Here is a 26505-nt window from a genome sequence, read left to right on the forward strand (position 1 = left end):
AAAAGTAGACTTCTATTGAGCCAGTCTAGATGTGCAAGAGAAATGCAGACAGAAACTAGCTAGAGGGTGAAAATTTCTGAGGGTAAAGTATCAAGTGTCCCATGATTACGTGACCCAGGTGTAGCTGTAGGTGGTGTGAATATGTATTCATTTCAGGCAGCCCACAATCCTCAGAGATGGAGCCCTTCCTGCTTACTATCATGGCACAGATGGAAGAACACATGACATGGAGGCTTCATGGCAGTCTCTGAATAGTCTCACCTGCAATCAAAACAACCCATTGCTGCTCAAGTGGAAAGGTTAAACCGAAGAGGCTTTCAGAGCACAGAAAAGCTTTTCCAGGCCTAGTTTTATGGCAGGAAGGCACCAAACTGGTGAGGGATGTAATAATCCTGGCCAGCGGTCCTCCCTCCGCACAAGGTGATGGTGTATGTTCTCATACAGACAATGCTTCCTTGCAGCAGGAATTCCAGCTGGAAGGAAGGAACAAGCAATAGCCACCAGTGATTCAGTTACCAGGTACTTAACAGGTTTGGCTCACGATTGCAGAGAGTGTGTACTGATGTGCCTGCTGGTGCAGCCATGAAACTTCAAGAGAAGCCTGGACAAGTCGGGAAATATTGGGCAGTTGGCAGGCATTGTGGTCCATGTGGGTATTAAGTACAAGAAAGGGAAGGAGAGAGATTATGGAGGCAGAAGGCAGGATGCCAAGTAGGATGCCAAAGACTAGGACCCCCATAACGGCTGGTGGGAAGGCAAAGTCTCAATGCATGGCTAAAGCAACAGAGTAAGGACGAGAGGTGCAGATTCATCAGGGACTGGGGAAGACTCTAGAGTAGAAAAAGATTAGCAGGTAAACAACATCTGCACTTCACAACAGGAAGATCATACAGGAATTTTAAATTGACAAGTAGGAGAAAGCAGCCTGGTGCACAGGGGATGCATTGTTCTGAATCCTACGGTAGACACTGCATTCTTAAGTAAAGAATACATCAGAAGATGACAAAAATCAATAGCAAACAAAACAGAAGTTTAAAAAAAAAGTCTGATGTGAACAGAATGCAGAGACAGAAAGCAAAAATAACGCTTCCTATGTTTCACAGAATTATCTGAAAAAAGATAATGATGGCACAGACCCAGAATACTTCACCTTTAACAAGGACATGTGCAAACAGGCATAAAGGAAATGTGGTAGCAGGAAGATAATGAAAATGACAGGGAACAATTATTAACAATTATTTCCAATTACTCTCAAGTAAAATGTGAAATCTTTACACTGTCAGTCAGATAATACCAGCTTTCTGCATGATGCGAGCAATTGTTTCAGGAATAGACAGCCAGGAAGCCCACAAGATGGGAAGCAATTCTTGATTCAGACCTGACTAGTACACACAATTGCTTTAAAATATTTCTGCCACCTACCTGAACAGTATCAGCACCTGTTTCAACATTTCTACAGGGAGACCAAAGCCAGAAAATCAGCTACTGCCACATTCAATTTTGAAGACAGGGACCACATAACTGCAGTAAAATCCACATACCTAAAGGAAGAACCTTAAAAGAATTATACATGTTTTCCGGAGACATAAAAACTATTTCAAGACATCACGTTAGCCTCAGAATAAATGCATCCTGCTTATTAAATGAAAACCTTCAGGAAGCCCAAAGGTGAACATAAGGTTAAAACAAACATTGGGAACAAAAAAAGCCTTTTTCAGAAAAGCTGAAAAGTGTGAAGTATTATAAAATTAAGCGCATAAACTGCACACACACTGTTAGACAGAGGCACACAAGAACCAACTAGATAATTTTTCTTAGAAATGACGTATCAGAAGAGACTGGTTGGAAAAGCTAACAGCAAGAAACAACCAAGAACAGATAGCACTCAACCAGGGTGAAGGATGGAAAAATTAAGTGACTGATGATGGTATGCAGCCTCTTACCCAACACTACTTTATTGCCAGAAAACTAGGGGAAATCTTTAAAAAAAAAAAAAAAGTTGTAAAACAAGCATGGGGAACCCTTTACAGTGTAGCGTGATCTACAAGGTGACCAAATTAGCACAGGCAACTAAGTAATAAAAGTAGCAAGTATTCATATAAAATATGTTATATGGGGTAGAACCATCATAGCTTTTGTAAATCAAAGTCCTGCCTTGAAAACCTACCTCAATTCCTGAGCAAGTCAACAGCTGGTCCATGAGGCAAGTCTGATTGATATTGTCTACTTGTATTTCCTACAGAAATTAAACAGGATGTTGTCTTACAAAGGCTTCTTAAAAAAGCTGAGCTCCCATGGGATATGAAGGCTTAAGATGGGAAAAACAGTTAAAAGAGAAAAGAAAAATGATAATGATTTTTAGTGAAGCCAGTTCACAAACTCACAGGAATCTCTGCTATTCGTTATATTCATAAATGGTATGCAAAAAAAAAAAAAGAGATAATTAGCAAGGTGACAATCATCCCACAATAACTGCATACTCGTGGCAGTAGAAAGAAAAACTAAGCACAATGAACTCCAAAAGCATCTCACAACATTGAGAGACTAATAAAACAGATGAGAATCTGATAAGTATAAAGTGACACATACAGAGAAAACAAGTCCTAGCCTTACCTACAAAATGACAGGTGTTGAGCTGGTTACGCTTTTCAGGAATAAGACTGAGGCAGAAACTCCTACGAGAATATCAACTCAGTAGCAATCAAAACCAGAGAAAAATGATAGAAATTATCTGCAAAGAGAACAGAGAAACAAAAAAGGGGGCACACATATCACAATGAATCCACATTATGCCTGTATCCTAAATACTGCATGAAGTTCTGGTCCATTTCCTATCTCAAAGCAGATAGAGAGGAACTGTAAAATGTCCCAAAACAGGCAGCACAACTGTCCAAAGGAACCAAAGAGTGTCTGTGCATGGGATGTCTAAAGGCACCAGGATTCTGCAACCTGAAAAAGGTGCACAGAGAGGCAACAGATATCTAGAGAGTAATGTGTGGAATTGTGAGAGTAAACAGGAAAAGACTGTTCACTGTTTCTTCTAAGGGGACTTCAAATAAGAACAGCAGGTTTAAAACGAGCACAAGGAGATACTCTGTCATATGATATACAGGTAAGGTATGGGTCTCCTTGCTGCAAAATATGTAAAATGTCAAATACTTTGCACATTTAAAAGGTTTAATCACTTTTCTGGAAGAAAAATCCCCATAAAGATGTTAAATATGATGATTACACCTTTGTGATCCACAGATTTCCTGAGTCAAACCACTGTAGGTTTAGAAACCACTCTGAGGAAGCACCGTACTCTGACTGCTTTGTTCTCATCTTCCCTAGGTGTCCTCCATTGACTATTCCATGAGTCTCTGGTTCATTTACCTGCCAGGCATTCTTTCTTAATCATAAAGTATTGTTAATCCTCTGATGGAACAACAGGCAGTTGGGGATCAAAGCCTGTCCCCATCTGCCTCCTGAGCAAAACATGGTCTGACCTGCCTAGCTAGATCAGTAGCCACAGGAAGGATGTATTTGTGTCTTTGCTCTTAGACAGTTAAGCACGCATGGCAACCATCGCTTGAGAAGAACCACCACATTTCTCAGCACTCAAGAGTACATTCAGCTTGGGTTACAGGTCCAGCTTGTATTTTGCAGCAACAAAATTCTTGGCTAAAGGTTACCAGGTCTGTTAAATTGATGACACACAATAGCACACAAGGCCTTGAGAACAGAGCCCTTAAGCTCCAAAAAGGGCCTGTGACCCCTCTGAGTAAGCTGAATGGTGTTCCTCTGATTTGAAAGAGCCTGAAGTGGTATCACAAAAGCAACCACATCTTGTCTTGCATAGAGGCAAAAATTGACAGTGTCTTTTTTGGAAAAGAAGCTCAGATATGCACCATGTCTCCAAAGCCTGGCAAAGCCTGCAATCAACACTTACTAGAAGTCATGGCAGGAAATGTCATTTTCTTTTACATTTGGAGACAAAGGTGATGTCGGTTCATCAGTGTTCAATCAGCCAAGCATGGTCTTCACCTTTTCTCCTGTAAAGGCATCCAGTTTCCAAGACTCCTGCCAAGGAAACATAAACCACTTTATTCATAACAATCCTAAATTAATGTTAGGACGGAAAACTCCTGAGAAGATATTAGCATTTACAAAAGATTCTTGACAAATTACTCTGCTCCTTTGTTGGGACAGCAGGTCTTTCTTCATGAGAAAGTCAGTACTGATGAAATGCTGCTGTCCTAAACATACCTCTCCTGAGGCAGGCAGCCACCAGAAGCCTTTTTGAAAGGAAAGGCTGAAGAAGACTCCGGGGCAAGGTTTGGTTTCTCTTCTTTCTTAGGGTCGGTTAATTAAGAAGTTTAATTGGCCTAAAACTCTCTGCATTCACTAGACGATCTAATTTTTCTTTTAAGTACTAACAAGGACACTAACAAGACTGTTCCCATTTTAAAGCCTGTAAAAAGGCCCCTTACTTGTAATGACTGTGGTGGTTTTGTTACTGTTCCTATGGTTTTCCTAAGTTGCCAGAAAGCCAGGATCTACATTATGTCATACAGTAGCTGCTTCTATTTGATTCTAAATGATTCTCTGGATTATCTTCAACGATTCTGGAAAACAAAGGTCATTTCAACTTGCTTTCAGAAAAATTCCACTTGAAAAATAGTAGTGCATGAGCCATATTAATCTTTAGATAAGATTGCAAAATATGCTACACTCACTACCACTCTTATCAGGGGTCTAAGGCTCTACTCACGCAGCACCAGTCCCCAGATCCCAGCTTGGGACAGCATCCCTCCAACACGCTCAGGATTCAACCAGAAAATTGTGAACAATCTCCACATCCCACATACCCTCTCTAACCTGGAGTGTAGTGTTTGTAGACCACTGCTCCTAGTGTCTAGCTGATCCTATCACCTCCTGGTACAGCATCTGACACAGATGTTCATACTTCTACCTGCCTTTGTAGCCACAAGTTTATGAGAGCCCATTCGCCAAGACAGGGTACAACAACTCTCACAGTTGTGATCTGCAAACACATTTGGAGTTTGTCAAAAAACAAAGAAAGGTGACCTACAGGCTATGCAAGTTGTAAGGGAAAAGCCCAGGCCTATATAACAAGGTCAGAACTCCATTGCAAACTTGTGTTGTTACTTGTTACAAATGCAGGTCCAAACTTCATAGCTTATGCTTTTCCTCAAGATTGCAGGCAAGTATCTTCCAATACAGTATCAATATTAAGCAAGAAAATGTTTTTAGTTCTTTCAAAGTATTTATAGGAGGAAAAAGCACAGTGCACACCCATAACACCTTACAATTTGACTTGTACCTAAATTTGACCGTTCCTTTCCCATCTATCACTGGAATTCAGTCACATTCACTTCTTTACAAACACCAATCGCTAGGCTGCACAAAGTGACACACAAAGCTTATCTTTGTCCATCTCCGTACAAGTGGATTTCCAAAGAGAACATATGCATACTCACACAAAAAAAAATTAACAAAGGACTCAAAACAAGGCTTCTAGAGCGTGATTCTTAAAACCAGGTGTTTAGGAGCAGGTAACTTCTAAAGATGTGGGTCATGCAGGGATAGACTAAGTTGGCCTTCACTAAATGTAGTAAGGTTACACTAAATGGCAGTAAGGAATGCAGTGTACCTGGGTCCTTGCACACTGACCGACACTCAGGTCCCTCTGCCCAGACTAGGGGTTAGGCCATGGGAACGCAATGCCTTTGCAGAGTAGGTGATGAACTATCCTAGTAGCTCCAAATTCTTATTTGAAACAAGGCTCCTGAAAAACAAAGCCAAGTCAGTTTTCTGGAAGCTGTCAACATCTTGTACTAGGACCACAGAAACAATAGCTGATGAACAATAGCTACTAAACCTTCCATTTCTTCTCCAGTTTTATTAAGTGAGTACCTTTCATTGCATCAGTTGCCAAACTTCAGGAAACAAGAGAAGTTTTCAATATACAAGAGCCTTCACCCATTTTTGAAGTTGTTCTTGATAGCGTTGTAGCAGTTAAGATTGTTATAGTGCTGTGTTTGATTATTGCTGCCAGAGGATTTGCTGCGGGGTTTATTTTATTAATTGTCTGCTTAATTCAAGTCAAAAACATGCTTGGAACTTGCAGTCTTCAGTCCAACTTTGCAGCCTTCTCTAGCTTACTCTGTCTACACAGTGTGTTCAAACCAGATCATCTTGACGATGTCAAGTCCACGAAAAACAAAGACTCTGAATATGAGAATCAAAGTAACACTCAACCACAGTAACTCTGGGAACTGAAGCTGGAAGAAATGTGACACAAAGCTACTTTTTCTTTTTTCTTTTGAAGGTGTCTAAACACAGAAACCCTATGACAACAAGGCATGTGTATCACTTAAGCACAGTTCTCTTATCAAGGAGAAAAAAAGCAAAAAACAATAAGGGGTAGCACGTGTAGCTGAGTCCCAGAGCGGGTTCACAGCTTCAGCCCTCAAGTGGAGGCATCTTCCATAAGCACCAAAGTTTCCTACATGGTACACAGCTGAGTTTTCCAGAAAGAGCTCAACATCCAGCCCAGTCCATAAATGCTCTGGTACCTTCAGTGTCACCCAAATAACCCCAGCGTCCCTTGATTTCAATCTCATTCTTTGCATAAAGCAGACAATAAGAAAGCCATATCCAAAGGTAAATCACGTTTCAGCCTTTGGAAAGGCATTTGTTAACTACCTCCTTTTAGCACAGTTCTTTGATTTGTCAGTAACAACACTAACAGGATTAGGTTGTCCTGCTATGGTGGTATCAGTACAAACTGCAAGACGTGCAGGACTATCCACCAGAAAACAGGGAAAATAACTTGTGTGCAAGCTGTAAAATTGCTTGGAGCAGAGATTACTGCACAAGCAAACTGAATTTTTTTTTTAATATATATTTTAAGTTTTTGGTTATCCTTTTACATTGCTCTGATACCAACTCACGCATATTGCAAGCCAATGGGGGAAGAAATCCAAAGCCAGGGCATACAGAAATCATTTTTATGCCTGATGACTCAACTTATCATATTTTTTTAAAAAAATCTTTTTTATTGTCTGCTCCCCTAAAAACAGATTGCATAGCTTCACCTAGGACTCTGAGTCAAACAGCATTCACTCAGTGTCTCACTTAAGGTACTCTTAAAAAGACACCCTCCTTTTCACTGACACAAAGTAATGTTCTGGTTGGAGTCTCCTGCTGCCTTGTCAATCTCTTATGTAATTGAGAAACATACATTATCCAGAACTGCCCTGACTTGCAGAATGCTGAAGAATTGCCTTAAACACTAATCCATTAGCGAGATCTTGCTATACTAATGTGTCACTGGAATTGCTTCAACAACCCACGTGACATTTCCCCCATCACATTTGCCATGACTGCTCTCATTCTCTTCTTTAAATGAGATTAAGACATAAACATGCCCACAGTAAATGCTATTGCTATAGTATTTAACCTCTCCTTAGGCAGTTCTGTAACTGCAGAGAAGCAAGAACAATCATCCTCGTAACGAGTTGTGCATGTAGAAATTAGTGCAGAATTAGAAACTGATATGCAGGCGCCAGTTAAGTCATCTGCTTTCAATTACCCAATACTGTGCTAATACCTACTGGCTGACAATTTCTGCCCATGACTTCAGGAGGGCTACTGAGGTACGTGAAGTAATGCACATGCATACAAGACTAAGATACAAGTTCTGTTAAAGGCAAAGTAACAAAAAAGTGGAGAAGTGGAACAGAGAGATTAAGAAAAAGTAATCCTTATAATTCATTTCTGGATTTATGTTTTTATCTCTAGTGGATAAAAGATAACTCCAAAGAAAAAAATATATACTGGTGTTTTCTGTTTAACCTAATTGTTCTACAACGATAGCATTAAGATAAAGGAAAATTTACTTAGTTTATTCCTATTGTGAAGGATGAAATAAAGAACATGTCTGTGCCATGACAAAGTATCTCCAGCTTAATGTAAGTCTGTAAGAAAAGAGAGACAATGAAATGGAAGCGGTCATGATATTGAGCATTGCTCTGGTTTCTAAAGAAGGAAAGCGAAGATGATGGTAAGGAACAGGAAGATGAGAATCAAGAGACACCGTAAAGCAGACCTTGGAACTTTTATTCATGAAGACTGAGACTGCCACGAATGACAAGAATCTAAATTCCAAAAAGCAGAGAAAAATGCAAGAGGAAGTTGCTGTCACTCCCATACCTAGTTTTAGGTACTCCTCCAGAAAGGAGTGAGGTAACTTGAGGCTAGAGCAACATATAAAGGAGTATCAATAGTTGAACTGCTGAACATCAGAAAGGAACAGTTCTCCAACCCTAGGCCTGCGGGTCCTGCAGCCTCGTGGATCCAGAAACTGTCCTGCCACACCAAGGTACAGCAGACACCAAGTGTCACAGTGGCACTACAGAGACACCAGTCTCAGGGAACAGAGAGCAAAGAGACCATGCAAAAAGGTACCAGCATGTAAAGGACATCACTCCTGTCCTAGTGCACTTTCTCACTCCTGTCCACACTGCACGGAGCTGCACTAGATTGTCACCAGCAAGAACACGGTGTCAGCCCTGGCTCTATACAACCATCTGCACGTCCCAGCTCCACCTCTGCTGCCTCTCAGCTCCTGTACTCAAAGAGGGCTTATTCTTGAAAGCTCATCCAAATTCCCTCCTGCAACCAAGGTGTCCTAGCATTGAAGACCAGCAGCAACCACAAAAGACTTCTCTGGTAAGCCTGGAGCCTCATCCCGTGCAGGAAACAAATCAATGTACAGACCATGCTTTGGGTACCCTGTAACACCGAACACTAGAGGCAGACTGTCTCCCACCACTGGGCACACTATTTTTGTATAACGAGCACTTTTCTCCTGCAAACATTGGAGTCACTGTGCTTCAAAATTTTCATTAGCTGCAACACAGCATTTTAAGGATTTTTTTATTATTTAAATAAAAGGACCAATGTCATCCTGGTGCCAATACTTTCACATATTTACACAGAAACAGGACACACACACCTGGAATGCTTAGCTAAAACAGGGTTGTGATAAATAGGTGGAAATGTCTTTGTGCTGAGCAGGCAGGTGATCTCCCTGCAGACAGGCAGGGTTCTCAGGAAGTTCCACCCTTCCTGCTTGCTGGGACTGGGTACGCCAGACCCTGTCCTGGGTTGCTAAAAATAAATAAATAAATAAATGCTGGTGCAGAGAGACAGGCTTACACGGCGTTTGGGTGGGGAGACAGGATCGAACAGTGCTGGTGACAGCTGAGTTTCTTAGGCTGTGTCTGCATACTACAGTCTGGGTACCTCCCTGACTTGTGGATAAAAGACTTAGGTGGAAGGAGCCTCTGTCTCTCCAAAATCAGGTCTGCTATGCACAGATACTACCAGGTGGCACGGCAAACAGAGACAGACCAGCACACTCCAGCGTACAGCAGCTATAAGAAGAGAAGCTTTGCTAGTGATAAGCTAATTGTTGTGTTGTACCTGTTCAGGGACAAGCCAGCAAGATCATTTGAGTGTGTCTAGATAAAGTTGAGGGCCTTGGTGAAATTTGCTAGGGATGCAGGGACATCAGCTCTGAGCCAAACGGGCACAATTCATCTCTTGCTTGCCAGGGGAGCAGAGCTAGACTGAGTGGACAGTTGAAGCCCTGCTGAAGGGTCTGCTGCTGCTGCAGTCATTGACCCACATCCTCCCATGGGACAGTACACAAAAACAACATACACAGCTCTAGAGACACTGAACCCACCCTCTGTTCTGGAGGCACAACCCTCACAGTCACTTGCTTGTAAGTCAGCATCTTAAAGGTCTTTAAGAAGCAATTGTTTTAAAAGGGTTGCATAAGCCAGAGCTAGAATGTTAAGCAACAGAGTATGATGGCACTCAGTCCCCTTCTAGGTTGATACCTGCAGTGACCCTGGCCACGTGAACCTAAAGGACCTCCTGTAGTAGTTAAATTGACACGGAAGATGCAGAGAAGTGACAGCAGCCACAGCTGCAGCATCAGCTCGGTAAGGACAAAGAGCAATCCAAGCCTCCTACATCTGTCTGATGCAGTACGTGCCATCAGGTCGGGCTGTCTGGTATCCATCTGCAATGCACGCTGTCTCACAGTCCGGTTCCAAAGCGCAGGAGGTCAGACAAGAAAGGCTGACAGCAGGCGGCGTGTCATCACGCGGTGTGATGTACAGATGGCTAACGAAGATGTGTACCTACGGGACTGGCGGAGATGCCTTTGTGAGACTGACAGGTAGGTATACCAGAAAGGAAAATGAAGTAATAATTCAGATCAAGAGCCCCAAGAATCCAAAGCAGGAAGCATTGTGTGGTTTAGCCAACAATGCAAATCCTACACAGGTTATGTACTTGAACCAAGACAGCAAAGTAATACACCAAACTGCATGGCCTCATCAAAAGAGTTACTACAAGTAAGGATAAGGAGACAGAAGAGAAAAAGACAGCTCTAAAAGCTGTCATAGTACTACAGGAGAGCACTGAGACAGAACTGAATCCTGGGTATTTTGGGGAGAAAAAAAAATCAGATTTAAATCAGAAAAATCAATACAATAGTACGCAACATGGTGAAGCATAAGATCAAAGACTTGTTGATTAAACAAGAATTTATAACAAATTCTGAAAGATCATCCACTGGAAAAGGAGAAATACTTAACCATGCTCTAGGCAACCCAGAAATGGCTTAAAGCCAGAACTGCGATTCAAACAATGAAAAGGAAAATGCAAACCTAGTCAGTGTTACAGATGAGCTACTCAGAGTCTGAAGTGGTACACCACACACAGCAACAGAGACTCCATCTGGAGCACTATGTACAATCCCAGTGCCACAGATGAGCTACACCTGGATCAGACATAAAGAGGTGTGCCAGGAGAATAAAAGCAAAGAAAAGCTGTTCTTACGAGAGGAAGGTAACAATGGGACCGAGATTAACAACGAAAAAGGGAAGATAGATTAAAGTCCACTTTAAGAGTACATGCAGGACAAGAGCTAGACAACATCATAATCTTTGGCTGCTTTTCTACTATGAGGCTTGGCTGAAATCGGAAGCTGCTGAAGTGTTGTAAAACTAGAAGCTACACAGTGGAATAACAGCCATGAAGTACATGGCTCATCGTGTATTTTTCCTGAAAACAACCGTACTTCAACACTGACATTGCATCTGATGCAATCATTCTGTTTATGACACTCATTAAGTCCTCTTTTGTGTGGCATTACTCACTTTCTGAAAGATACAAGTCTTCCATGGCAGGGAAAAAACACCTCCTTTGCTGGTTTCAGGGGATTAGAGGGAGGAGGTTCTCATGGATGGGAGCTCATCCTTAAGTAGTCAGCTAGCTCCCACTTGACTAGTCCTTTTACTCAACTTTTGGGTTTGAGTGGAGGGGATAGATGAAAACACAATTATATTTGGGAGGAAACAGAAATGAATACACCATGTTTCAGGAAAACTGACTGCATTGTTTCTAATTATGCAGACTATCTTTCAGCACACAGCTGATAGCCTGAAGTCACAGGGCAGGAAGAAATCATGTCGTATAAGCTCATCTCAACTCTTCCTGCAGTTTTCATTGCTGAGCCATGAGAGCAGTGCTCTGAGCTTTGACAGACTAACCAGGGTGCTTTCAGAAGAAGAAGGCATGCACAAAGGGTGACTTTTTGCCTTCTGTCGTTAGGGTGGCTCTCCAAAAGACTGCCTTCCCTGCAGGATGGCACCCAAGGCAGTTTGGCTGCAACAGAAGCTCAGGCCAGCACATCCCCTCACAGTCAGCCGATCAGTTGGGATATTTGGGAAGTCCTTTCTCAGTAGCTTCTCAGACACTGAACTAGAGTCTCAAGGCAAATAAAGTGTTTACCAGTTAGTGTGTGATTCATTCAGAAGTGCTCTTGAACCCATTTTAGAAAAGATGCGTTGTAAGAACAAGTATTGCCAGGCATGTCCAAGCCAAGTGCATTTCCAACTATGACTTAGTTGCTAACAATCAAGAAATCTTTCCCTCCACACTGGAGAATGCTTAGAAAAGATAGCTGATAGTTATAGCTTTAAGGTATGCAGATGCCCTTCCTCTTTGCAATTCATCCAAAGCTCATCTAAAACAGGCATTAGCCATTGCAGAGTACAAAAATCTAGAAGTCTGCATGAATTTTAATATAGCAAGACCATAACACACACACACCCCAACAGTCTTTTGCAACAACTGTGATTATCTTCTACAATGGTTTGGCTTGGTGTGCACCAGCCCTCATCCATTATAATCAGTGTTTTAGTTCATATATTCAAGATCTTTCCCAAGACAAACCCTTGGGAAGTACTTGACAACCCTAATCTTGCACAGTTAGTGAAGAATGTGTTGGCGAAGATTTTCAGCCATACATGACATTGAGCCACACATGACATTCCCACAGGAGGCAGGAAGACATGGATTTTGGGGAACGGAAAGTCTGCAAATAAAAAAAAAAGTCAGTTAAAAAAATACCACTTTTCAGAGACATTTTAGCTCAAGTTTTCTCTGCCACCTGCAAGGCCAGTGTCAATCCTAATGCTTTTGAAAATGCAAACTGGAATTTCCAATATCTGTGGACAGAAAGGGATGCAGAAACCCTCTTACTATTAGCCATACTTCTAACATTGACACATTCACGGCAAAATTATCAGCAGTATACACAAGCATCAACCTCCCAGTCCCCTTATCCTAGCAGTTAGGTGTTGCTGGGCTGGCTCTTCTGCATCTTTCTTCAAGCTGAAGGCACCAACAGCATGCAGCTTTAGGCTTATGCTGACACCTGTGTCCTGCACAGCCTTCAATTGCTGCTAAAGGTGTAGGACTGCCAAATCCAACGTGACAGACCCACCAAGAGGACATCTTGGATAGCCCAGTATGTCTCAGACACATTAGATACCAATATGAGGACACACGTATCAAACCTGAAGGGACACTGCTCTTCCCAATGCAGGGACAGGAACCTCCATTACACTGGCAGGGTAACACGCTTCAAGTATTCTCCCTGAAACCTGAGCACAGCTGGAAGAAAATTGATTTCCAGGCATGATCAGGTAGGAAAATGCTGTTAATACCCTAAATAATCTGGGATTCTTACACAGAGAGTAGCCTGTGGGGTGCAAAGTTTTTTATTTGCAACAAAACCAAAAGCTTTCGCCTAGCACTTACAGCACTCATTTCTATTTACCTATCTGACCAACTCCACTGGTTTTTGAAAGAAACAGCCCTACACCAAGCACCTTTGAGAATCCTATCTTTGAGCACACCTGTTTGCCTTTCAAAGGCTACCCATCTTCACCCTGTATGTTGACAGTTAGCTTCACAAGGGACAAGTGTTGTGAGGTGGTCTTAACAAGAATCTGAGGCTAGGGAGAGATGACAGCTAACAGTCAAGCCACCACACATCAGCAAGCCATCATTTATCCGCTAAACTGTATTAACTTGTGAACTGCCAGTTGTAGGGTAACCTGAACTTGCTTCCATCTGATTTGTAATACGTTAAGCTAATATAATTTTTGCTTTTCACTGTGATGGGACAGAAGCAGGCATGCAGTCAACATGACTCAGACGAGCTGGTACTGTGTTGAACAACAGTGAACCAAAGGTCACCCCTTTTTCTGGCATTCTCAACAATCCTTCCTGTAACGCTGGGGTGTGGCACCTTTGCAGCATTACCAATATTTCAATCTCATCCCCTTTCCTTATCTTGGAAGAAAACTCACTAAGAAAAGGTCAGAAAAGAACCTAGGAAACATGTTAACCATGTACCTTTCCTTTGCTCTCCCCTCCACATCCTTTATCTCAGTGGTCATCCTTACAAATAGCCTCAGGACTAGTTTACCTAAATTGCATGCAACTTCTCCTAATTGATGTTGGAAAGAGTAAAGAGGTGGAGCTGCTGTTGTAACACCAAGAGGCAGTCTGTCACTAGCCACAAGATTCAAGATAAAAACCTAACAGGCAGAATTCTCCCACATACTGCCAAGGCCAGACAAAAACCTAAGTATAATCAGTTAGAGGAAATATACACTAATGTTACTACACTCCAATTGTAAATTTTGCCAATTGCACGGAAAACTTAGTTGTGTGAGGAGTAAAGACATTTATAGCACTTAAGCTGATAGATCTTCACCAGACATTCTTAACAGTTTAGTAAAACAGAGCAGGCTGCTTGAACCAAAACCTGAAGGACGGACCCCATGGTACAGACCGTCGACAGACCTCAACCCCCATTCTCCTGTGCTGTCTGGGGAGCCACAGAAAATGGGGGATGGAGAGAAGGTGTTTTATAGCTTGCTTTTAGTTCCTCACTGCTCTAGTCTGTTAATAATAGGCAATAAATTACATTAATAGTATCACAGAATGGTTTGGATTGGAAGGGACCTTAAGGACCATCTGCTTCCAAGAATTCATCATGGGCAGGGACACCTTCCCACCAGACCAGGTTGCTCAAAGCCCCATCCAGCCTGGCCTTGGGCACCTCCAGGGATGGGGCATCCGCATCTCCTCTGGGCAGCCTGTGCCGGTGCCTCACCACCTTCATGGTAAAGAATGTCTTCCTAATGTCTAACTTAAAACTACCCTCTTTTCATTAATATCCCTTTGTCTTGAGTTAATCTCCCTGCACCGCGTCTGTTTTGCTGGTAATTGGTGAGTGATCTCCCTGTCCTTATCTCAACCCTTGAGCCCTTTTCCTCATATTTTCTCCCTGCGTTCCTTTGAGGATAGGGAGTGAAAGAGTGGTCTGGTAGAGTTTAGTTAGCCATCAGTGTGAAAACATTACAGTCTTTTAAATGGTAGATACAAGCATACTTTGGTTGGAAAGTGCTTCACGGGAACCTAGATTCAGACCACCAAAAACTTTAATCAGCTTCTTCTATATGAAAGGGAAAAACCAGAAAGAGTTTCCTGCTTGCAGTGACATGCTACTGAGGCGTGATATATATACTTAATAACAAAGGCCATTTTCTTCCTTTTCAGTTCTCCATTCTCTTTCAAGAAAGCCAAGTCAAACAAGGCAAATCTTCCCAGCTCTGCAGGAAGCAGGACAGCAAAACACAGCTAGAGGAACACCTGAGTCCCCTTCTTTACCCTGCAGTCCCAGTTCCACCACTTACATGTTCAGTGACCTACCTCTCTCCCCAGCTCGCAAAAGAACTCAGAAATGGAGAGGCCCAGCATGGAAACCCAGCCAAGATTTGCTTATTTTCTCTGGCTTCCATGTATCTTTATCTGTCCTCAGCCACTCAAGCTTGGTATTAAACCCTGAACGCACACACGCACACGTACATGCCCTGCAAAGTACTGAGAGGTTACATTTGCTACTGACAGCTCAGCCTTAATGTTGATCAGCAATAGCTTATAGCAGGAAGGAGAATTTTTCTTCCTCCTTGCTCTGAGCGTCTTACACATAAGGTAGAAGATGCTTTCACAAGAGCAAAAAGCAGTTCAGACATATTGTCAAGCTCATCTGCACCTAAATGAAGATACAAACATTTTGCTTCCTGACACAATAGACATCGGGCAGTTTCCTTGCTCAAATTCTCCAGCGCCACACCAGCCACATTCTTCCTGTTTCCATCAAGAGTCACCCCTGCCTCTGGCACACAGGTTATCACCAGAAACTCCCTCCACACCCTTATGAAGCAACCAAGGTTGTCCATGGCTAATTTTTGCACTAGTTTTCCACAGCAAGGATGCTGCAAAACTGCCTGAAAGGCTAAGTCAATTTTTGATTACTCCTACTAAAGAAGGAAACAGGAAAGAAGCAACAAAAAGTGCTGGAGGCAGCCCCCTATCCCTATGAACACTTTTCCACACTTGACACTGGGACTGTACAAGACAGAGCACGTCCCCGTGAGCATGCAGAAGTCTCTGTAGGCAGCTACTTGTACCTAAAACAAACCAGCTTAAAACACAGCACAGCAGCTCAAGAAAAGAAGCAGATACTTGCAGCTTCTCAAGTTAACAGCTTATTCCCTCCGCCTCTTGGGCAGCTCTGTGAGCCTCTACCGAGCTTAAGCTGGTCAGACATCTTCCAGGATGCAGCTCAGCCGATTTAAAGCTGCCTGCAGAACATCTGCCACACATCAGCTCCTGTGAGAGACAACAGCATGGGCCCACTGGGTCTCCCTATACCTGCTGGGAGAGGCTAGGAATAACAGCTGAATGTCCTAAACACTTGGAAGAAACATGAAAGTTGTTTAAGGTCCCCATGCTGGAAGCCTGGAACAAGTTTATTCTCCTTGACAAAAACAGACTTCAGAAACAAGGGGGAAAGAGCACACAAAGAGCAGAAGAAGGGAGGCTGTTCGGACAACGCCCTTCAAGAAGCTGGAGACGTATCCATACCTAGATGACAAAGAACAAACTCTGGTCCATAAAAAGCAAACACAACGAAGGCTCAGGTAAAGTGCCAAAGAAAAAATATAATCAAGACAAGCTGAATAATACATCCTCTTCCAGCATGTCAGAACAGGAAGCCCATAGGACCAACTGATGATCAGACTATTGAGGTATTCACAGGAGATGCACTCTGAACAAAAAATTAAGTTATTCATGCCAGCCTGGGAAAGTTCCTGCTCTGGAACATCCATTACTAATTGCTACGGTCAGAAAATTTTTGTGCAAACATTCAAACAGAACTTCAAAGGGGATCAGCAGGGAGGAGAGGACAGAAGCTTCTTCTCCTGAAGACTGAGGCTTGCGAAGGCCGCTAGGAGGGAACATTACTAGATTAAAACTTCAGCTGGTTCTCAAGATGCTACTTCTGCTCATGCAAGGCAGCTGGCCACTTAAACAGAGACCATTATCACAACAGGAGCAGGAGTGCGACCGGCATTAAGAGTTCTGCCAGCATTCTTTGCTAAACTCAAGGAGAAAGGGGATGAAAAACCAAAGGCCTGGAAACATTTCTAAGCACCTATAGTCAGAACAAGCTGAACCTTACTCTTCCCCACCTTCTCGAAAAAAAGGGAAGCACCTTCTCTCAAATTTTTCCTCTAAAATCATGTGACACACAGTTATCACACTGGAGAAGAGCTGCGGGGAAAACCATATTCATTCCACTAGGTTGGAAACTGCACTGATCTAGACAATTCTTTGGCATCTGGCCTTTCCCCAGACCACTGAAGAGGCTCAACCTATTGCAGTATGTGCAGCTACAGACCTGCCAGGTCCGGAGCGGGGCTGGGATTCCCACCTGAATCTTAGAGGTCAGCATGAAAACAGCGTTAACCATGTACGCAGCCTAAAAGTCTCATTCCTAGCATCATTCAGAAGAGCTAGTAACGACCAAAGGATTATTTGTCTCATTTGTATTTTCAACTTGTGCCCCAAAATGAACAAAACAAACATGAATGCTCACTGTAACGCTAGCTGTGTTGAAAAATCAAAACCAGGTTACCTGTTTATTTCCTCGAATCTTTCTAGTGGGCAATTACAGAGCTGCAGTGTGACAGAATCACTCTCTCTGGTTTAAAACGACTGAACCATTTAGACTGAGTTTACCTCAAACCTATCCCTCTTTGTATTAAGAGAAGACATGAAAAGAAATCACGTCCGGGTCCAGAAAGCAAGCAACTGAATACAGGGGGTTACAACATGAAACTAAAATACCTTTATCTGAAATACCTAACATTCCCTTTGTATCCATGTACAAGTGAGAACTATTACTTGATCATCTGCAGACCAGGGTTAATTTCCAGCACTTGGAAAATTATTAGACTATGGAAATACTACAAGCTTTTGGTGAAATGAAAAATAATGAGTGGATTTTTCCATTTTATACAATTACTACCTTCCTGTAGGATATGAAGGTGACAAACAACTTTTTAGTATTTGCAAAAAATAACAGGGCAATTCTGAGCTGCCACTAGACCTCTTGTAACAGGAGGGAACTTGCCTCAAGCTGTGGTCCCACTGCAGAAGCTCTCAGCATGTTCCAGAGGAATCAGCAAACGTATCATAAAAAGAAGGATCTCCCAGGGAATGACATAACCCCCTACACAATGGAACTGGCTGCTAAAACAAAAACTACAAACCACAAGAATTAAATATGGACCACCGTAACACAACCAGCTTGCACCCAGATGATTGCATTACAAGCTGTAGAGGAAAAGTGGAAGAACAAGCAACAAGTATGTCCTTATAGTATCTCCCACAGGGAGACTTCGTCACTTCAGAAATGACCTGATCATTAGACTGTATCTACTTCTAGTATTTCCATTTTAATTTTGAACTAGGATTGAGGTAGCAGATCTGGTTTTGGCTCAGATATTGTATCATCCTATATGGGATGGTAAAAAAATATCACAGCCCGGTTTCTTTCTATGGGCAGGAGACTTAGACAATTACAATTTCTTTGTATGTATTCTCAATAGCTTGAGCCCACCACACAGCATTAAAAAATTAATAAAAGGGAGATGACATTTACATCTGAACCGAGAGAAAGGCTGGAGTTTGAGCTCAACTTTTGTAGGCACCAGGGAACCCTCATGGGTGAGCTGATCATTGGCACAGCCAGCACCACTAACCAAAAGCCAGCCAGATGAAGATCCACACACTCAGCTCCCTCAGTCTCACTGTGCACAGATGGTGTTTTGAGAAAGCAGCAAAGATGCTGACCTTGTCTCTCTGTGAGCAGTGCTAGCCATCTGGACACACAGACAGCAGGAGCTAGGACAGAGAAGGCAGGTGAGCTATCCCATATCAGCTAAAGCCTCCGATCCAAGAATTAAGCAAAAAAAATCACAAGCTTGCTAATCCACTAAGTATCCAGTACCTAGCTTCTGATTAGGATGAAAGCCAAGTCTGACTCCTCCACACATGAGCAGAAGGGAAGGCCGTCATAGAGCACCACTCCTTGCCAGCAGGTTCTCAAGAAGCCAGCCTCTATGCACCCCAGGCTAGCTGGGCAGCCAAGCATCATGCCCACGTGCTGTCTGCTGCCATCTGTAACAGGGCTCACCTAAAGAGACGGCCTCCCTAGCTGCCTCTGGCGAGACAGCTCTCATGTAACGAGCTCCCCAGAAACCAAAGAGACTTTTGAATTCAAAAAGACAGGTTTTATTAGAACTTAAATTCACTTTTTAGGCAGGAAAAAAATAATCAAACTGTCTATGCAAAACAACAGAATCTGCTTGGTAACACAGGAACTGGAATCAGTACCTTTCACAAACAAACCCATAAGCACTGCTACACAGCTGAGCTGTAAAATAAGGTCCACGTTCTCCCAGGAAAGGGGCAGCTGAGAACCAATGCGTCCCCAAAAGCCATGAACGCGCACTCCAAGGGGGAACAGCCACGATCTAACCTTCCAAGGTGAGGTGACAACACGGATCAGCAAGCAACTCTGAGGGTTCCTGGCTTCATCAGTGTCACTGCCTCCTCTGGCCTTGAGACCAGGACACAGTTATAAGCAAAACATCTTGTAGCCACATCTTAAAATTATAGACATTACAAGCAAAACAAGTGGAACCAATACAGTTGAACTGAGCAGCTCAGACACTTGTGATGAAGTTTTCTGATAATGCTCTTGTCTTTAACAGCAGCTTAAAAAAAAAAAAAAAACCACTACTGAATTTAAGTAAAACTATAGAAGCCTTAAAATTGAAGTGATCTAGCATTGTCAGAATGACCTCAAGGAAAAACATTTTTCTCCCAGTTTATTTTTGCAGTTCTTTGTCAAGATACATATTCAAGATTTTATCTAACACATTTGAAGCAACTTTAATATTCAAGGAGGCCATAATTAAAGTAATTAACCTATCATATACACATAATTAATATATCAACTTCAAAACTCTGCAGAAGAACCTAAAACTAACATGTTGTTACACGATGCAAGTTTAAAGAACTTCAAAAGCAGCAGTTAGTGGCCTATAAAATAAAATGAGGCAATTAAAACAATTTAACTCATTGTTGGTACTACTACCATGAAGAGCATACTTGGTATGGCATTTATTTTCTTCATAGCAGCCCGTATGGTGCCATGGTTTTGATCTGTTACCAAAACAGCGTTAATAATACTTTATCAACATTTATTTTAGCTATTGCTGAACAGTATTTGAACAGCATCAAGGCCTCCTGCGTCCCACTCTCCTCTTCCACCTCTCCAAGAGCAGGTAGGCTGGGGTGGGGAAAAAGGCCATGAGGGATGCCAACCAGGAGAGCTGATCTGAATTTTGGAGTACTTCTGGAGCGCTGTGTGCAGCACCCAGCACAAGGCCATGGACCTGATGGAGTGAGTCCAGAGGAGGGCCACGATGATGCTCAGAGGGCTGGAGCACCTCTCCTATGAAGGCACCTCTCAGAGGGCTGGAGCACCTCTCCCTCATACCACTTTGGGGGAGCAAGAGAGCAGTTAGCAGGTGATTAGTTGCTGGCCAGAGTCGTCATCTCCCACAAGACAAAATTACCCCTCACAAAAAAAGGAAGTGGTGATCATGCAGGTCAATTCAGAACATAATGTTAGTACAACTTATGGCACCAAAAAGAAAAACTACAGTGAATCAGAAGTTTGTTATAATAGCTAAGGATTGCAAGAGCTGACAGAGAACAAAAAGAACATGTGTTTCTTCTACTTCATCGGAATGCAGCTAGATGAAAAGTTTCTAAACTACTGGGAAAAGGATAAAGCAAATAAAGTGAGTGCAGTGACGCTGCACATTTTTGCAACTGCTTTCTGAGCTTAGGAACAGAAGATCCTCATGCTTTTGTTAATTGCTTTCAGGAAAAGGAAGAAAGTATTTCTGAAGAAAGGAGACAAAACTGTAAGCACCACAAAAAAGTTGTGTTCATGTGGGTCCCATGGTCCATGTCTGAGGGGTCCAAGACCCGCAAAAGCATCCTAAAAAAATGAAACATTAAGCTCCATTTGTCTGCTTGTTTCTGACAGGATCTGTGACCCAACGGTGCTGACAAATTTAAAGAAAACCCTGCAGATTACATTAGGACTATGTATTATGAGTCACCTGAATAATTGCACATCAAGCTGTGCCTGGAAAAAAAACAACTCAGCATGCAAGAATTTCTACACCTGGGTCAGGGAAGGTGAACTCGCTTTGCTGACTTGCTTTGCAGCAGAGCTTGTCAGGGCCTCACAGGGAACCAGGTGGCAAAGGAAGAGCAGAAAGGAGAGAGAGGACAAATGACAGTTCATGATGCAACTACAGTGAGCTGCAGAAGCAGCCTAGTCTAAAAACCAAGGCTGAGAGGAAAGGACAAGCAATTCATCAAATGCATTCATAGGGACCTGTATGAAGGTGTTTAAGGAGTAAACGCTCCCAGAAAGCTACAGAGACAAGTTCTTAAACTTTCCTGGAGTGAATCCTCCATTGCCTCCATCTCCAACCTCTTCTATTCTGTTTCACTATGGGCTTCCACAATACCTCCTTTCCAAGACAAGCCCAAGGAGTTACAGAGAGACATTTGCTGCTCCTATTTGCTGCTCAAATAGGAGAGACCTTTCTTGAATCCAATTCATGGACAGTTTCCCCAAGATAAAAAATTTCTTAGTTTCACCTCTGTGAATGCTATACTGAAACCTTCTACACAAGATCGAAGCTTCAAACACAGTCTTGTCAATACTCCAATCCTGATCACTAATTCAGAGTCTAATGCTTTCCTTCCACCATTCTACCACTTCATTTACTGTAGACAAATTACTCCCTGGTAATTTTTGCCTAACCATAGATGTTAAAGAAAATAGACTAAGCACTAAAATGTGAACCCCATACATTCTAAAACTTGAAGGCAATGAAATGCCCACCCTCATGGTATCTAGGCACTTAAAATAATTGTCTAACACGTTCTTTGAAGCTTTAGTTGCAGATATTCTATAACTTCTGTAAACTAACTATAAGGAATACTTGAACTGTTGCTGATCACACCTGTGGTGGGGGAGTAATCAGATGACCCATCAACATCCTCTCAGCCCTGCTTTATATACCTCTACTATTCATCTAGGCAACACCATAGCTTTGCTACTGACTCAAGATTCTGAGTATCTGAAGAAGGTGACACTGATAAGTGCTTGATAAGCGAACTTGCTCAGGAAAAAATAAACAAAACAGAACAATCGAAATAGGACACATTGAGCAAATTTAAACTCCAGTCCAATGAAGTACCAGTATTTCATTGGCCCTCAAAACAGAAAAGCATTGTGGTTTAAAAATAGGGTGTGATACCAGATAACTGCAGTGATTCACCTGGAAGTCAAGGAGAGTACAAAAGCAAGAGACAAGCTAAAACCTGCACTGAAATCAGAACACACAGTGTCACGGCCTCAACAGCTCTTCTGGTACTGGAATGAAAGGTTAAGAAGAGGGCAACCTGGCTTTCATGGGAACAGATCATGGGAAAAGCTATGTCCATCACAGAAGCAAAACCCACCACAAACACAAATGGCCATTACCAGTTCATCTACCGATGATGCACACCGTAGCCATTTGCAAACAAATACAGTAAGCCCGTGTAAATCAGCAGGGCTTTAGTAATGTGAATTGACACTTTAATTCACACCAGTCTGACCACAGAGACTGCAAAGGCACAAGGGAACAACAGTGGGACCAAAGGAATTTCCTGCCACGGTAGGACACAGATATGACCCAACTCAGTCTGTTGTCTACATGCTTATACGCACAGAATGAGATAGTAAATGTTTATGGAACTGCTCGTGTCTGTTAGCTCTTTCAGTTGTGCCCCTTTTTCAGGAACTACATAGAACTTTGCTCATTCTGCTGGGGTTCACATTTTGGTGGTCAAGAAATGGATGCATTATAACCTCTAACTAGAACTGTTTAGTATGCTTGTATTTGGTTTTACAGTTCCCAGATGAATTGCATTTTTTTTAAGCTGTGTCATGCCCATTTGATTCATCTCAGATACTCTCCCTACCAGTCAAGACTTCTGAGCAGCTGCTACTTTGAACCTGCTTTCTTAAGAGAAAGAGCATTGATACGGTCAGTGTCTGCCAATAAAGCCAGCAAGCTCTGAAGTTTTAAGAATTTAAATTTAAATGTGGAGGGAGGGGGGGGAGGAGGAGGCAGAGAGGAAAAGAGGCTACCACCACCCCTACTGAGAGAGACCTTTATGCTCCCACCTTGTTAGAAACCAGAAGTTCCCTACAAAACAGAGAGAAAACTGGGTTTCATTTTGGTTAGGCTTGCCAGAGAACTACTTATTAACAGGAAAAAAAAAGAAAAAAAAACACCAAAAAAACTACAGACTTGCTACACACAAGCTTCCTTCATTCTCTAAGTATGACTTTTCAGCAACATTATCCCAATGACTATATTCAGTTCTAAATCACACTTTCAACCCCAGACAACTCACGGCCAGAAACTAATCAGGAGATGCTCAGAACCATCAGCACGCAGAAGCCCTTGCTGTACTTAGCTCCAACAGCAAGAGCTGAGCCTTCTGGAAAAGGTGACCTTTACAATCTGGCACCTAAGCAGCACACAGCGCTGCCTCTCTTGTAATTCTAGTCTGAAAGCCTGCACTGCCAGAAAGGAAAACTCTGCATTTTGTCCTCAGACAGGACACAAGGGAGGAAAAATACACTGGCATAAGACAGCAAAACTTGACATGACTTCTCTCCATTGGATGTTATTGAAAGGTATCTGCCCATCACGTACAGTTTTAAAGCGTGCTGCTGCCAATGGGTGTGAATACTTTCTGTGCAGAGCACAGGATACTATTTTTGTGACCAAAAATTCCACCAGGATGCTATTCATCTATTTTGGGCTAAGTTAAGGCAGGGCTATCTAGCTAATGATAGGGTCTATCGCAGTACCATGAAGAAAACTGGTCTTGTCAAGCCTGTTCTTTAACCCTGTCTAATTGGGCTAGACAGTTTGTACCACACAAAATAATTGTTCACACACTTCCAGCGAGGTGACAACTAAGAAGAGAACTGTACTTTTCAGCAACTGTAAGTCATGGCAGACAGAGGGGAGTGAGTAGAGAATACCAAATACATTCCTCACCCCTTCAGTGCAGCATAGCATATAAATTGAGCTCCTAGTACAGAGCTCACAGGCAATAAAAAGCTAACTGTAACATGATTCAGCAAGAAGGACAAGGCCATGCTTAATTTCAAGTATCTGATAAGGACCTCACGGCTTCCATAATACGTGATCAGGAGCTATAATAGTTCTGTAAATACGCTGCTGAACTCAGGCCAAGCAAGGGCAAACATCATAATCACATCTGAGAAATACATCTGAGGGATGACCTTAACTGCAGCCTTACACTCTTCTCCTGTTGCCCAGGGAAACAGACACAGCACAAGAAGCAAAACCTTACCACTAACAAATATCACGCAGAACAAATCCTGCCATCACCAGACATGGTCTAGGCTAGGCCAAGAAACACTTCCATGCCACCAATCCAGAGCGAGTCCCGCATTTCCTTTCCTCTAACCATAATCACTGTGGACCACATCCCTGCAACAAAAAATAATTCACGTTGGTCTGGAACCAAAACACGCACCAAACATGACACGCTGCCACCTTCTGATTCAGGAGGGGATTGACCCAGAAAACCCACAAAGCTGTACCAAGCTGCAGATGGACTGAGTGCATCTAAGCACTTGCTGCTGCAAGAAGGGAACGGTCATCAGTGTTCATCTCACATTCTGAAAAAGTTACCCAGGAAAGAGAAATAAAACTGTGTTTTTTTTTTTTTTTTTTTTACCCCAATTAGCAATTTGAATCAGGTCAGCGAGGACTCTTGGAAAGCTGGGGGCAGCACAACTGAACACAAGGGATGGAAGAGAGAAGAGGGGGTTACCCCATGCCAAAACAGAAAAGCACTGAATGGCCTCAGCTGTATCACCTAAACCTACTTTAAGGGATGTGAAAAGGCAAATGATGGAAAAAGAGAGTCCACTCTTCGCAGTGGAAGTGCTCAAACAAGGGAAAATTGCAGCGATGACTACGAAATGCAAATTCTTAGCAACACTCCACAAAGCCATAGTGAACACACTCAGCTTTTGCCTATGACTTACGTATCATTAAAGGGACTATTCAACTCTCCAGCATCTCGCTGTCCCACAAGTGCCTCCCAAAGCATAAAGCGTATTTAATCAGAAAAAAGTGCACCCTCTTCGAAACCCAGTGCAAACAAGTATCACCCTTACCACTATCAGCCTGAGAATCACACTATCCATGGGGGAGGGTGGGAGAAGGAGGAAGAGGAAGCCTGAGGGGAAGAAAACAGCACTGAATGAGGAACAAACACACAAATATGAGCAACAATGGGGAAAAGCAGCCGAAGGCATATAATTCGAGAGACAGGAAAAAACTTCTTGGCTTCTAAGAACTTTAGTTTCCCTTTTTGCCCCTTCCCCCCTCCATCTTCTGTCATTAGCTTACTAATTAAAAACGTTTTTGGAGTAATACTTTCAGGGAGTTTCCTGTTTACCAGCAATAGCACAGTGAGCCAATAAACTCAGTGGCCTGAAGTACTTGGCCTTGGCATACAGTCAGGCCAGCATACAGTAATTACCTCGTAAACAGGAAGCATGCCACTTACTGCCAGTGCACCCAGGCGCAGGAACAAAAGGCACACAGAAACTGTACTTCTGCACTAGCAACTCCTGCAGCCTACGTAAGGTGCAAATCAGAAATTAAAACAAGTACAAATAACATTTCACGGTTATGTATACCGACAAGTGTTTGCCAGCACTCTCTGAAGCTTTCTTTAAAAATCACAACTTTCTTTTTATTGAAAACATCTTCCATGGGCTGACACAGCCAAAATAGTTTCAAGCATTGCCTAAAATCCTTTCTAAAGTTACTCTGCATAACCGGATTAGAGCAAGGTAGAGGAAATTTTTGTTATAACCTACATCTTACTGCTGCAGAGCTGCAGGCAGATCACAAGGGTTAGCATGCACACAATCTGAAAGGTATCAGACTTTACACTAATGACATACGTGGTAATGTTATCCAAATGTATGGGTATGTCAGAAAACATACGTACCATGATCCAGCTACACGAATGGCTCCCTGCTGACTGGTGTCATATCTGCATGAGTATGCCTTTTGAAAAGAGCAGGAGTCACAACAAGTCTTGTCCTGCAATCTGGAAAACAAATTCTTAATCAATGGATTTTAACCCAGCTCAGGTAAACTAACCTACTTTAAAAAATCCCACCCTCGTCTTGCTTCTCTACAGTTTCAAGTTATACAGGCTATGACAGGCCTGTGAACAAATCATTCTCAAAAAACATACTTCTTGAACAGTCGGCAACAATCCCTACTCAATCCCCTGAAAGACAGCAAAAGGCCTGCACACAACAGCAGGCCCAGATCTCATCTCTGACCTAGGACATGGATTATTCTTAGTCACCATAGCTGCTCCTCAAACGTGGCCCATCTCTGGTGAATAGTCTTCAGAGAAAGCCTACCAGCAGTCGCTTGCAAAAAGACATGGACAGACACATCAGCACTGAGAAGGGAGTTTAAAAGG

At 42.6% G+C, this 26505-nt stretch overlaps 1 protein-coding gene across 5 annotated transcripts in view; it reads right to left on the bottom strand.

The window, feature by feature from the left end:
• The window catches only part of LOC121068972 (transmembrane protease serine 11E-like), a 44782-nt gene extending 19553 nt beyond the window's left edge, over nucleotides 1-25229 (bottom strand). Inside the window, exons 1-6 of one of the 5 annotated variants that reach the window (XM_040554541.1) lie at nucleotides 25172-25229; nucleotides 24337-24476; nucleotides 3932-4062; nucleotides 2614-2731; nucleotides 2168-2236; nucleotides 1423-1554 (exon numbers count right to left, since the gene is read on the bottom strand). The gene's annotated coding sequence lies outside the window, so the exon portion shown is untranslated. Of the gene's footprint in view, nucleotides 1-1422; nucleotides 1555-2167; nucleotides 2309-2613; nucleotides 2732-3931; nucleotides 4063-5656; nucleotides 5984-24336; nucleotides 24608-25171 lie in introns of those variants that run through there. The other 4 variants (XM_040554542.1, XM_040554544.1, XM_040554543.1 and 1 more) reach the window with 4 other exon arrangements.
• Between the last annotated feature and the right edge of the window lie 1276 nt (nucleotides 25230-26505).

This window comes from Cygnus olor, chromosome 4 (genome assembly GCF_009769625.2).
Source record: "Cygnus olor isolate bCygOlo1 chromosome 4, bCygOlo1.pri.v2, whole genome shotgun sequence".
Classification (NCBI taxonomy): domain Eukaryota; kingdom Metazoa; phylum Chordata; class Aves; order Anseriformes; family Anatidae; genus Cygnus; species Cygnus olor.